General features: G+C 38.6%; 1 protein-coding gene and 1 pseudogene across 8 annotated transcripts in view; one reads left to right on the plus strand and one right to left on the minus strand.

The window, feature by feature from the left end:
• LOC105493297 (uncharacterized) overlaps positions 1–13,028 on the plus strand; it is a 253,196-nt gene that overhangs the window by 127,376 nt on the left and 112,792 nt on the right. The window lies entirely within an intron of this gene.
• Positions 1,421–2,851, minus strand: LOC105493298 (lysM and putative peptidoglycan-binding domain-containing protein 4 pseudogene; annotated as a pseudogene).

Genomic DNA, 13,028 nt, shown 5'->3' on the forward strand with positions numbered 1-13,028 from the left:
ATTGGAAGCCAATCTGAAGTACTCCTTGGCCACACTCCCATCCTCATACATGGTGAGATCTTTTAAAATTCTCTCCAGGCCTGATGTGTCAAAGGCCATAACTATCCCTAAGGCCAGCATTTGTGCAGTGGTTTTTCCTCCTGTCCATATCCCTAGGAGTCTGGGCCACCAGCCACCTCCACCCCTCCCCGTCCCTCTGTGCTACAGGCCACTGACTCCAAGGCAGCAGCAGGCTCTTACCTCCAGCCCATCCACGGCACTGCTGTTGCCTTGGCAGGGAGGAGGACCAGGTAAACTGCAGGCCTCTTCCCTCAGGTATCAGGCCCCATGTTTTGATGGCCTTTCGATGGCAAGGGTCACCTCCAGCCCCTCCATGAAGCATTTGGTCCTTTAACATTACGAGCTACAGTGTATATAGAGTGTTATTTTAGGGACACACTCTCGTGCTGTGACACTACAGTTCCTAAGAACTGAGTTAAGGAAGCAGCAGGGAACACCCTGTGCCAAATAGTACAGGAGCTGCTACTCTCAGCAGCGCTGGCCTGGGGACTGCGCAGCTTCAGATAGATATCCATGCTGGCGCCTCAGCAACAGGCACCCATCCTCCTCTGCAGATGCTGGCCAGCAAGCGCTCCTTCCAAGGAGGCCACCTGGGAGAATCTAGGGAGCCTCTGTGGAACTGGGCAACGGCTCTGTGTGCGTATGCTTGGCTTGAGACGTGCCTGCGTGTCAGACTAAACAGCTCTAAAAGGACAGGGGCAGAACTGCCTTTTATTCAACAGTGCACAGTTTGGACTTGGGGCTTTTTCAATTCTAGAAGTGGGATTGCCTCAAAAAGACGAACTGATGAGGCAAACATGAAGTAGGGCTTGTTGCAGTTGTAATTTGTCATTCTCTAAAACAGGGATCACATGCCAAGACTATTCCACAGCACCTTTGCCAGGGAGACAGAGAACAACCCTTCTCAGAGCCAGTCCCTGGTCCCCAGCAAGTAGGGAAACTGCGACAACCAGACAACCCACACCAATTACAGGGCCTCCCACACTACAGGTCCCTTGGTCGAGGCCATTCCTTTCTCTCCAAGCATATCCACCTTGGGGACCCACACAGTGCTGCCGTGAAGACATTGCCAGTCCACTAAATGTCTACAAGAAATAACCATCTGTCACATGTAAATGCCTTGCTGCTGATCCTCTCTGGATAGAAGAGGCTAAGGGTGCTGGTGCTTTTGATCCTGGAGGCTTGGGTTGGGTGAGGCCATTCCTCAGGGTCACTGCAGTTGAGAACACTGTGGTGACTTCTGAAACGTGTCCATCCTTCCCATGACATAAAATGCAGCACCTCTAGGATGTGGCCGGTGACAGCTGATGCACTTCAAGAGCCAATTGCAAAAGCTGGGCCGGTTCTTTAAAAACAAAGCTTAGTTCCCTGGCTGGGTGGTCTGACTGAACTGGCTGTCTGAAGAGGTTGTGGTTGTCTCTGGAATCACTCACCTGGGGATTTGCCCTGGCATTGTACTCATTGCCACGGAACCACTGGGGACAGGAGCTGTGTTCATGCTATTAGGTGTCTTGCCAGTAGCCTGTATTTTAAAATAGACCAAATGAAAGATGGGTAAAACAATCCCAACTAGAAGCATGATAAAAAAGACATTCCATCACTGAATTCCACAGTCTGCACCATTTGTTGGCATCTTTGGAGGAGCTGGGAGCAATTGCTGATAGGAGAATCTCTATGCAGTAACTTTCCCATAAAAGGATTTGTGACTGCAATGCACGCTCAATATTCTGGTCAGTCTCCTTAAAGAAATCCATCAGTTGACTGGCCTGGGCATCAGTGTCTGTGGCTGCTGTCTGGATTTGGCAGTTCTATGGTCACTTCGGTCTTTGCAAATGGGCTCAGAAGGGGTTTTAGTTATTTGTGGGTCTCTATTAGGATCCTGTTGTTTTTCACTGGAATCATAATGGCGTGTAAGTCTGAAAGGTCAACAACTCTCATGAAGTTGTTGACCTTGATATCTGCGACTTTGCAGCTGTACTGCAAAGCTAGCTTGTTGAGGCTGTCCTCCTGGGCCAGCCCCTGTTGCAGTGGCACTAGCACCTGCTCCTGGCTGGTGGGGCTGGTAGATACTGCTCTTCCGGGCTCCTTGTCCAGGGCCTCAGAACTACAGGGTGTGAGGGTGAGTCTTCCTCAGAGGAGGCCCCATTGGCATTCTTTTTTTGTTTTGTTTTTTGAGACGGAGTCTCGCTCTGTTGCCCAGGTTGGAATGCAGTGGCATGATGTCGGCTCACTGCAACCTCTGCCTTCTGAGTTCAAGCAATTCTCCTGCCTTAGCCTCCCCAGTAGCTGAGATTACAGGCATGTGCCACCACACTTGGCTAATTTTTGTATTTTTAATAGAGACAGGGTTTCACCATATTGGTCAGGCTGGCCCCCTCTGTGAAAGGAGGGGATTCCTAAATGGAAGCTCACACAAAAACGCATGTGGAACAGTCAACCCCAAGTCTTGTAAGGGTGGGGCCCCAACATTCCACAAAGGCAGGACCTCAGCCACGGGGGGCCAGCCCTGGACAGTCAGGGTCACCACCCGTCCAGCTGCAGAAGGGTCACCCAGGAGCCCGGGGAATGGTGGCCTGGCCCCAAACCAAGGAGTGAGGCAGGCTGGGAGACTGAGACCACACAGACCCCCAGCCAGGACTGTGGACCTCTCCTCCAGGCCCGGTACCTCAGCCAAATTTAAATTTATATTGTTGGAACTGTTAGTGACAGAATATACAGGTCTTATATAGGTTGGTGCAAAAGTAATTGCAGTTTTTGCCATTACTTTTAATAGAACTCCTTGAGATGCCATGGTTTGTGATTCATTGGTTGCATTGATTATTTCTCTTGTTTTCTCAATTCCCCATGCCACACAAGAACTGTTTTATATGTGTTTGTTTATTAATATTAACTGTACCATTTACCATTGCTACTTTATGTGTTTAGGTTTGTTGATTAAATGTTCAAAAAATTTCTGTATGCTGCCCAACTTGATCTTGCAAGTGATTACTGGTAGGTAGTGAAAGTCTGACTGTATAACTTTTCAGTCCTTTTCACATTTGTAAGAGAAGTCTACACAATTATTCCTCATTAATATAAAGTTAGAAATATTAAGAATTCTCATATTTGAAGATAACATAAATAAAGTACCATTTGAAGAACTAAACTTGTAAGTTCACTTGGGTACTACTATTAGTGACCTTCACTATCACACCATTTGATGTGGAAGTTAAATTGCTACCTTAGAGTCAAAAAATTTCCTTGATTAGAATGCATCTGCTGGAATACAACTCAGCGTCTTTGGGCCAACAGCACATTGTAGAATGAATAAAGAAAAGGCAAATGTAAATTAAGGGTAACAACATCAGCCATATGAGCACAAAATGTTATGGTGAAACTCAAGTAAGAAAATAGGCCAGGCGTGGTGGCTCATGCCTATAATCCCAGCACTTTGGGAGGCCAAGGCGGGAGGAGCACTGTCTCTACAAAAACTACAAAAATTAGCTGGCTGTGGAGGTGTGTGCCTGAAATTCCAGCTACTCGGGAGGCTGAGGCATGAGAATGACTTGAACCCAGGAGGTGGAGAGGTTGCAGTGAGCCAAGATCTCACCACTGCACTCCAGCCTGAGTGATGGAGTGAGACTCTGTCTCAAAAAAAAAAAAAAAAAAAAAAAAGTGTGTGAAAGTATTTTGCAAACACAATGCATGTAAGTCTTGATAAACAGGGGTGATGGAAGATATTTCTGATGGCCTATAGGCAACTCAGAGGCATTTTCTTTCTTCTAGAATCTTTCCTGTTTAGTGGAAATTGGATGCCTGGAAACAAAATTTTCAGAATCCTGGCCAGCAGAATTCTGGGTTAGATTCTATCATTGAGAAGCGTCTGTATGTTATTTGAAAGACTAAAGACTGCTTCAGCAGCAGTGGATAGATTCATGAGGAGCAATCTGAGACAGGCCTTTTTGTAGAGGTCTCTGGGCATTTACTTGAATATCACCTACCATGGAGCAAGAGCACCTATGTTCATTGCCAGCTATATCTTGCAATGCTTGTAACCTTTGAAGTTTCTGAAAGCCACTGGTGACCCCGAGAGTTAGTGCTGGCTTTTTCTGACCTTCATTCCACCAGTCCTTCCACTGATTTTGTAATCATCAAAGTTACCGGATGTAACATCCTGTTGCTTGAAACAGGTAAAATGAATTTTGCTTTTCTGAATGAATCTTGGCTGATTTGGGAAATAAGTTTTACAATCAAATACAGGACTATTTAAGGCATACAAGTGCAGATTTCTTACATGCATATATTGCATAGTCGTGAAGTCTGGGCTTTTAGTGTACCCATCAACTAAATAGTGAACATCGTACCCAATAGGTAATTTTTAAGCCCTCACCTCCCTCCCATCCTTCCACATTTTGTAGTCTCTAGTGTCTATAATTCCACTTTGTATGTCCATGTGTACCCATTGTTTAGCTCCTACTTGTAAGTAAGAACATGCAATATAGGTTATTTCCCTTAAGACAATGGCCTTCAGTTCGATCTGTGTTGCTGCAAAAGACATAATTTCATTCTTTTTATGGTTGAGTAGTATTTCATAGTGTGTGTGTATAAATAAAACATTTTCTTTGTCTAAAATATAAAAACATTTTCTTTATTCAGTCCCCTTTTAATGGACACTTTGGTTGATTCCATATCTTTGATATTGTGAATAGTGCTGCGATAAACATATGGGTGCAGGTATCTTTATTTATTTATTTATTTTTTTGTGACAGTTTCACTCTTGTTGCTCAGGCTGGAGTGCAGTGGTGCAATTTTGGCTCACCACAACCTCTGCCTCCCAGGTTCAAGTGATTCTCCTGCCTCAGTCTCCCTAGTAGCTGGGATTACAGGCATGCGCCACCACGCCTAGCTAATTTTGTAGTTTTAGTAGAGATGGGGTTTCTCCATGTTGGTCAGGCTGGTCTCGAACTCCTGACCTCAGGTTATCTGCCTGCCTTGGCCTCCCAGAATGTTGGGATTACAGGCGTGAGCCACCGTGCCCTGTGTCAGGTATCTTTTTTGATATAATGACTTCTTTTCCTTTGGGTATATACCCAATAGTGAAAATGCTGGATTGAATGGTAGTTCTCATTTTAGCTCTTTGAGAACTCTCCATACTGTTTCCATAAATGTTGTACTAATTTACATCCCACTGACAGTGTATAAGCATTCCCTTTTCTCCACATCCTCACTAATACCTGGTTTATTTTTGACTTTTTAATAATAGCCATTCTGATTGGTATAAGATAATATCTTATTGTGGTTTTAATTTGCATTTCCCTGATGATTAGTGATGTTTATTTTTTCATATGCTTGTTCACCATTTGTATATCTTCTTTGAAAAATGTTCATTTCCTTTGCCCATTTTTTAAATGGGGTTATTTGTTTTATTTCCTTATTGATTTGTATGAGTTGCCTGTAGATCCTGGATATTAGCCCTTTGTCAGATACATAGTTTGCAAATATTTTTTCTCATTCTGTTGGTTTTCTGTTTACTCTATTGATTGTTTTTTTTGCTGTGCAGAAGCCTTTTAGTTTAAGTCCCATTTGTCTATTTTTGTTTTTGTTGCATTTGCTTTTGAGGACTTAGTCATAACGACTTTGCATGGCCATTGTTCAGAAGAGTTTTTCCTCGGTTTTCTTTGAGGGATTTTTATAGTTTCAGGTATTATGTTTAAGTCTTTAATTTTATCCTAAGTTAATTTTTGTGTGTGGTGAAAGATATAGGTCCAGTTTCATTCTTCTGCATATGATTACCCAATTTTGCAAATACCATTTATTGAATAGAGTATCCTTCCCTATGCATATTTTTGTTGACTTTCTAGAAGATCAGTTGATTGTATGAATGTGGCTTTATTTCTGGGTCCTTTATTCTGCTCCATTGAGATCTGAATGTTTATTTTATTTTATTTTTACCAGCATGGCTATGGTAACCATACTGTTTTGGTTACCATAGCCTTGCTGTATAATTTGAAGTCAAGTAGCATGATGCCTCCAGCTGTGTTCTTTTCGCTTATGATTGCTTTGGCTATTCAGGTTCTTTTTTGGTTCCATATAAATTTTAGAATTGTTTTTTCTAATTCTGTGAGAAATGACATTGGTAATTTGATAGGGATTGCATTACATCTGTAGATTACTTTGGGCAGTTTAGTCATTTTAACAATAATGATTCTTCTAATCCATGAGCATGGGATGTTTTTTCCATTTGTTTGTATAACCTATGATTTCTTTCATCAGGGTTTTGTAGTTCTTGTAGAGATTTTTCACCTTCCTGGTTAAATATACTCCTAGTTATTTTATTTTTTATTTGTAGCTACTGTAAGATTGCATTTTTGACTTGTTCCTTAGCTACATCATTATTGGTGTATAGAATCCTACTGATTTTTGCATGCTGATTTTTTTATCCTGAAGCTGTACTGAATTCATTTATCAATCTAAGTTTTTTGGTGGAGTCTTTAGGGTTTCCTAGATATAAGATCATACCATCAGTAAGCAGGAAGAGTTTGACTTCCTCTTTTCATTTTGGGTGCCTTTTATTTTTTTCTCTTGCCTGATTACTCTGGTGAGGACTTCAAGTACTATGTTGAATAATAGTGGTGAAATTGGGCATCATTTCCTTATTTCTACTCCTTAGAGGGAATGCTTTCAACTTTTTCCTGTTAAATATGTTATCTGTGGGTTTGTTGCATGTTGCCTTTATTATGTTGAGGTATATTCCTTCTATGCCTAGTTTGTTGAGGATTTTTATCATTAAGGGATGCTAAATTTTATTGAATGCTTTTCCTGCATCTATGAGATCATCATATGATTATTGTTCTTAACTCCGTTTATGTGATATATCACATTGATTTGCAAATGTTGAACAGTCCTTGTGTCCCTGGGATAAATTCCAACTGATCTTGGTGTATTATCCTTTTGATGTCTATTGGATTGATTTGTTAGTATTTTTTGATGATTTTTGCATCTATGTTCATCAGTGATATTGGTCTGTAGTTTTCTTTTTTTGTTGTGACTTTGTCTGGTTTTGGTATCAGGGTGATATTGGCCTTGAATAATTAATTGGGGAGAATTTCTTTCTCCTGGATTTTTTGAAATACTTTCAGAAGGATTGGCATAAGTTCTTTTTTATAGGTTTGGTAGAATTTGGCTGTGAACTCATCTGGTCCTGGGCTTTTCTTTTGATAGGAGATTTTAAAATACTGATTCAGTCTTGCTACTCATTATTGGTCTGTTCAGGAGTTTTATTTCTTCCTGGTTCAATCTCTGGAGGTTGTATGTTCCAAAGAATGTATCCAATAAAAAGCCATTTAATCACATTCTCTTAGGCTCTGTTTCAAATTATAATGCCCACAAACACCTATCTATCTTTTATCTTCCAACATCACCATATCGGCGTAAGGCAGGCAAAATGAAGTTGACCCACAGTCAGGCTTTATTAATATGATCTAGTTACTGTTTCTTCCTTTCCAAAGGTAACTGTTTTCCCCTTTGTACCTGGGGTGATTGACAGTGAAGACATCCAATTATAACATTTTCTTTTATATTTGGGAAATTGGGAGAGTATTTGGGATATTTTACATTTGTCTACTTGAGAATAGACAAAGTGGCTAGCACTCAGAAATTCTCATGATGTTGTGAAAGTATCATCAATTTAAATTTTCTCCTGTTAATTTTAACATGTTTATTATATCTAGGAGTATTTCTATTGATTTCTTTTTTCTCCTGGTTATGAGCCAAATTACATCTAGTAATTTTTTACTGTATGCTACACGTTTTAAAAATCACGTTGAGAGTCTAAATTATGTTGTTTTTCTTTACAAAGTGTCAATTTTTATTTTGGCAGAAAGTTGATTTATAGATTTGGTGATTCTTTAGAGTGATTGTTTTCAGCTTTGTTTGTGTGAGTCTACAGAGGCCCTGCATTATGACTAAGATATGCCCTATTCCTAAGTTATGGCTTTTCTGATGTCACATAAAAAATAGGTTTAAAAGATATTGATGCTTAGAAAGCTGTATGAAGTCTATGAGTGCTCAGAATCTCAGCATTGTATGTTCTCTGGAATCTTTATTCAGCTTAAAGACTTCCAGTAGTTGATCCCCATCAGGCCTTGCAGAATTCCACCCTGTGCATACACAACTAAGGATCTGACCAAAGACTCAAGATAATTTCTAATATATTTATGTATTTCCTTCTTTGCATAATCTCTTCCTCTCTGGCACCCTGTTTAGCCAATTCTTACTGTTTCAGCAATCCTTAACTCTAATATTAATATTATACATTCAGCAAGACTGATTCAGGTTATACCTCTATCTGAGGCAGTTTGAAAGTGTGCATAGAACAAAAACAGGAGTAAAAGTAGAACTTGTGTTATGTGTTTTTCTTCTCCCAAAGATCACTGTCCCATGCTTGCTTTTGTCTAATGCTTGAAAACATCCACCTCATATATTTGCTCTGCTTTGTTGCTATTTACTGCAGGAGGGTAAACCTGATACCTATTAACCTATTATGGCTGAATTTCCAGATAACTTCTAGAAGTAAATCATAACTTTACCTTGTGCCATTCTCATGTGTAAATGTGATACAAGGAAGTTCTGTATCTTATTAATAGCATGGAGATGAATCTAAAATCTGAAAGCGATCAAGACCAAAATAAATTGAGCCCAAAATACTAGATCAAGCCAACCTTGATGAACACCCTATTTCTGAATTTCTAGTTATAGGGCAATATAAATGTTTCCATTGTTAAATTCAATTTGAATTACATTTTCTGTTACTTGTAGGCAAATAATTTTAATTGATATAAGCCCACACATACATTTTTCAAATTATAAGTTAAATCATATTCTAATGAACTGTGAAAAATATTCAGATTATTTTTATACTGAGTTTTTAATATGTCAAACATTATATGAAATAAATGCTCCATTGGTTGGGGCTGAATACAATAGAGACTTTTCATAAAGTCACATTTATGCTAATTAAATCCTCAATGCTCAACATTACACAAATATTTACATAACACTCTGCTAAACAATGACAAAAAAATAAAAGCATGAGTTTGTGTCTGTGAGCACTTACATATATATATATATGTCTAGAGAAAGTTCTATAAAGACTAAAAGAAAATGCCAAAAGAAGTTGCTATGGGTGGTAGGATTACAGGCTCTTTTTACTTTTTTTAAAGTAAAAGTAAAATTTACTTTTAAAATTTATTAGTAAAAGTAAAATTTACTAATAATTTACTATACCGTTTGAATTTTTAAAAAAATCTTATGCTTATAATATACTATGTTTCCAGCACTGTGATAAATGACACATACTAATTTTCTCTTTAATTTTCACAACAAAAGATAGGATTATATTATTTTCAATTTACTGATGAGGAAATTGAAGCTTTTATTTTAAGGAAATTGTTCAAGATGAAACAATGGAGGAGGTATTACATTGTAATTAAAAATAGGAAGAAAGTCATTCTTAAAAAAAATAATGAGGCTGGGCACGGTGGCTCATGCCTGTAATCCCCAGCACTTTGGGAGGCCAAGGCGGGCAGATCACAAGGTCAGGGGATCGAGACCATCCTGGCTAACACGGTGAAACCCTGTCTCTACTAAAAAATACAAAAAATTGGCCGGGCATGGCGGCGTGTGCCTGTAGTCTCAGCTACTTGGGAGGCTGGGGCAGGAGAATGGCGTGAACCTGGGAGGCAGAGCTTGCAGTGAGCCGAGATCATGCCATTGTACTCCAGCCTGGGCGACAGAGTGAGATTCTGTCTCAAAAATAAATAAATAAAATAATAATAATAATAATAATGCAGGGATACATTTAATGAATGGAAAGATGCTTCTGATATGTTAAGTGACAAAAAGCCAGTTGAAATGCAACTGTCTCAGAAGACCCTCATACCATCCTGGTTATAGACTGGCGAGGTTTTTAATATAGAACATGTGACAATCTTTCTTCTCCTGGGGGAAAAATGGGACCAATGAATTAACATTAGCTTTCCTAATAGGCTCAGTACCCTAACAGTTTAAGAGAAGATAAAGGGTCTAAAAGATCTGTATTACAGCCCTGTCTTCTAGAGTTTTGGTTTATAGTTCTTTTAATGATTTTATTAGGGAAAAAAAATTGTTCTTCAGTGCTTCAGTGAAGCCAAGAAAAAGAAGGTACAATTAGATGGGAATATTATTCTGCTTTGTAGAAATTTCCAGATTGTACCCACAAAGTTTGATTATAAAACCCCCCTTTTTGTCTTAATATTTATCCCGGAAGAGGTCTAGATGACCTGCATGTTTGAAAGGGAAAGTCTCACTAGCAGATGGTTGAAAAGCAGTTTAGGTAATATCTGACCCAAACATCTGACCCGTCCTTAGGTCATGACCCAAGTCATGACCTTGGGTACAAAATAGACAGACAAATCTGACTGAGCTCTCTCAGTATTCTGAAACCTCTGTTTCGTTGTTTTGAAAATAAATTGTCAAAGAAGATAACCTTGGTTTTGGCAAGAATCACTTGTTGCTTCTGCTAATCTGTGTTTATACTTTGTTCTCTAATGAATGCATATTATTTATGTAATAAGGCAATGTATTATTTAAGAGTTTTAGGATTGTAGTGAGTCTTAGTTATTATCTAGTTCAAATTCCTTTTCCTCCTTTACAGTAGAGTAGCCTGAGGTCTATTGAGAGCAAATATCTGTCTCACATGGAATTAGTAGTGCTACTGCTTAGTAGTGCTTTGCTAAAGACTTTGGCTGACACACTCTCTAAAAATTTATTTATTTGTTACATAATACATTTTTTGCACCCTTATCTGAGAGCTTCTTCAGATTTTTTTTTAAATAAAGGAGAAATCTGAACAATTGTCATGTGAGTTTGAAATCTGTAGGCTCTATTAAAGCATTTTCTTTTTTTTTTTTCCTAATTGTATGGAGATTTCAGTGTCAGATATTTAGCGTGAATATTTTGTATCATTTTCTTCTTGCTGTTTAAAAACATTTCTGCTCTAATCTCTAGCCCATCCAAAGACATATTTTGCGTCTTTTTCATTCTTAGAGGTTGCACTGAAGTGATACTTTTGTTTTCTTTCGTGAATGAGATCTTCCAATATAAGGATTGTTTCTTTTGAATGGGGATTTATCTCAGTGGTTTACAAACTCTTAAAAACTTTGCAGATTCTGGCTTTTGAAGGTCAAGTACTCTTTGTACAAATAGCATTTCACTGAATGAGATCTTTGTTAACTTTATTTAGTATTTTTTCACCTTTAACTTCTCTTGGCAGCTTTATTATGATACATGACAGTTATTTTCTTAGAGGGATCTAAATCACAGCATTCACATACAGTTTTTTTTTTTCTTCATGAAGATTTTCTAAATTTAAAAAGTTTTTGTTTCACTGTCCACTTTTGCATCTTTTATATGTGTACTATTCAGGATTTTGTTTGATTGCAAGAGACAAAAATCCTGGTCAAGAGTTGCTTAAAGTATGGGGGTTTCTTTTTGTTACATAGAAGAAATACAATGTGTATAAGTTAAGTTACTCAAGCATGTCATCAAATACTATGGCTTTTCCTATATTTCCACTTGGCCAACATTTATTGGTTGCTTTTTCCTCATGGTTACAGAATAATCACTGAATAAATTCTATCTAAAACGGAGTGAAGTTTTTCGATTTTGGGTTTGTTTCTCCTTTAAGGAAACAATGAACATTCAGTAAAGTGGGGGATAGATTTCAGAGGAGGTGTCTTGAAAAGGTGTTTGAGAGGGTGTAGAGATTGGTGAGAACTGTCTTCTTTTTTCCATCTATCTTTTAACTTTTTCTTTCAATCCAAGCCTGACCTTTGGTACCCAGCTCCCTATCAGAAACAGGAAGCTAATCTCTGGAATATTGATGTCTACTGAAAAGTTGGAAACAGCAAGGTTGGATCTTAATCAATCATTAAATGGGGACCTTTTGGGTCCAGACTAGGTAATCATGAATGATAAATGTGTCTCACAAAATCCTGTAATATTGATGTTATCTAGAGCCCCATACCATTTGAAGATCTGGTTCAACATGTCCTGAACCGCCAGTTTACAGCTTGTGAGAATCTTCTCCTGATTTCTGTGAATTCCTGTGAATTCTTAATCTTACTTCTTGTTTCCTCTTTGCCTTTTTGCACTTGAGTTTATACTTCTGCACTTTTTCTTTTAAACCTCAAATTTAAAGATGAAGCCAAATTCTCCACGGTTTTTCAGAAAATTCCAATTCAATGTTTTATGAGCTCAATGTTGATATAGCTTGGATATTTGTCCCCGCCAAATCTTATGTTGAAATTTATCCTCAGTGTTGGAGGTGGGGTCTGGTGGGATGTGTTTGGGTCATGGAGGTGGATCCCTTGTGAGTGGGCTGGTGCCGTCCCAGTGGTAATAAGTGAGTTCTTGCTCTATTAGCTGACATGAGAGCTGATTCTTTAAAAGAGCATGACAACCCTCCCCTCTTTCTTGTTCCTGCTATCGTCATGTGACATGTTGACTCCTACTCCCCTTCCATCGTTATTTGAAGCTTCCTGAGATCCTCACAAGAAGCAAATGCTGGTGTCATGCTTTTTGTATAGCCCTGGTGAACTATGAGCCAAATAAACCTCTTTTCCTTATAACTTATGAAATATCAGCCTCAGATATTTCTTTATAGCAACACAAAAACAGACTGACTATTTACTATAGGTCTTAGGGACTTTAATATCTATGATTTAGCCTTATATCATTTTCTGGCCTCATGCTTGATACTGCACGGTCCTCTACAAGTCCTCAATCAAACTGGGAGAGTAATTCAGGCTCCTACCTCAGCTGCTTTTGTGGGGAACAGTCTCACCAGGCAAGCCCTTTTCCCAGATTTCCACAAATTTTTGAAAATAAATCATTCTGTAAATTGATAAATCTATTAGCTAGAGATATTTTTGTTGATTTTGATAGAAGCC

Source organism: Macaca nemestrina, chromosome 3, assembly GCF_043159975.1.
Source record: "Macaca nemestrina isolate mMacNem1 chromosome 3, mMacNem.hap1, whole genome shotgun sequence".
In the NCBI taxonomy this organism is placed as follows: Eukaryota; Metazoa; Chordata; class Mammalia; order Primates; family Cercopithecidae; genus Macaca; species Macaca nemestrina.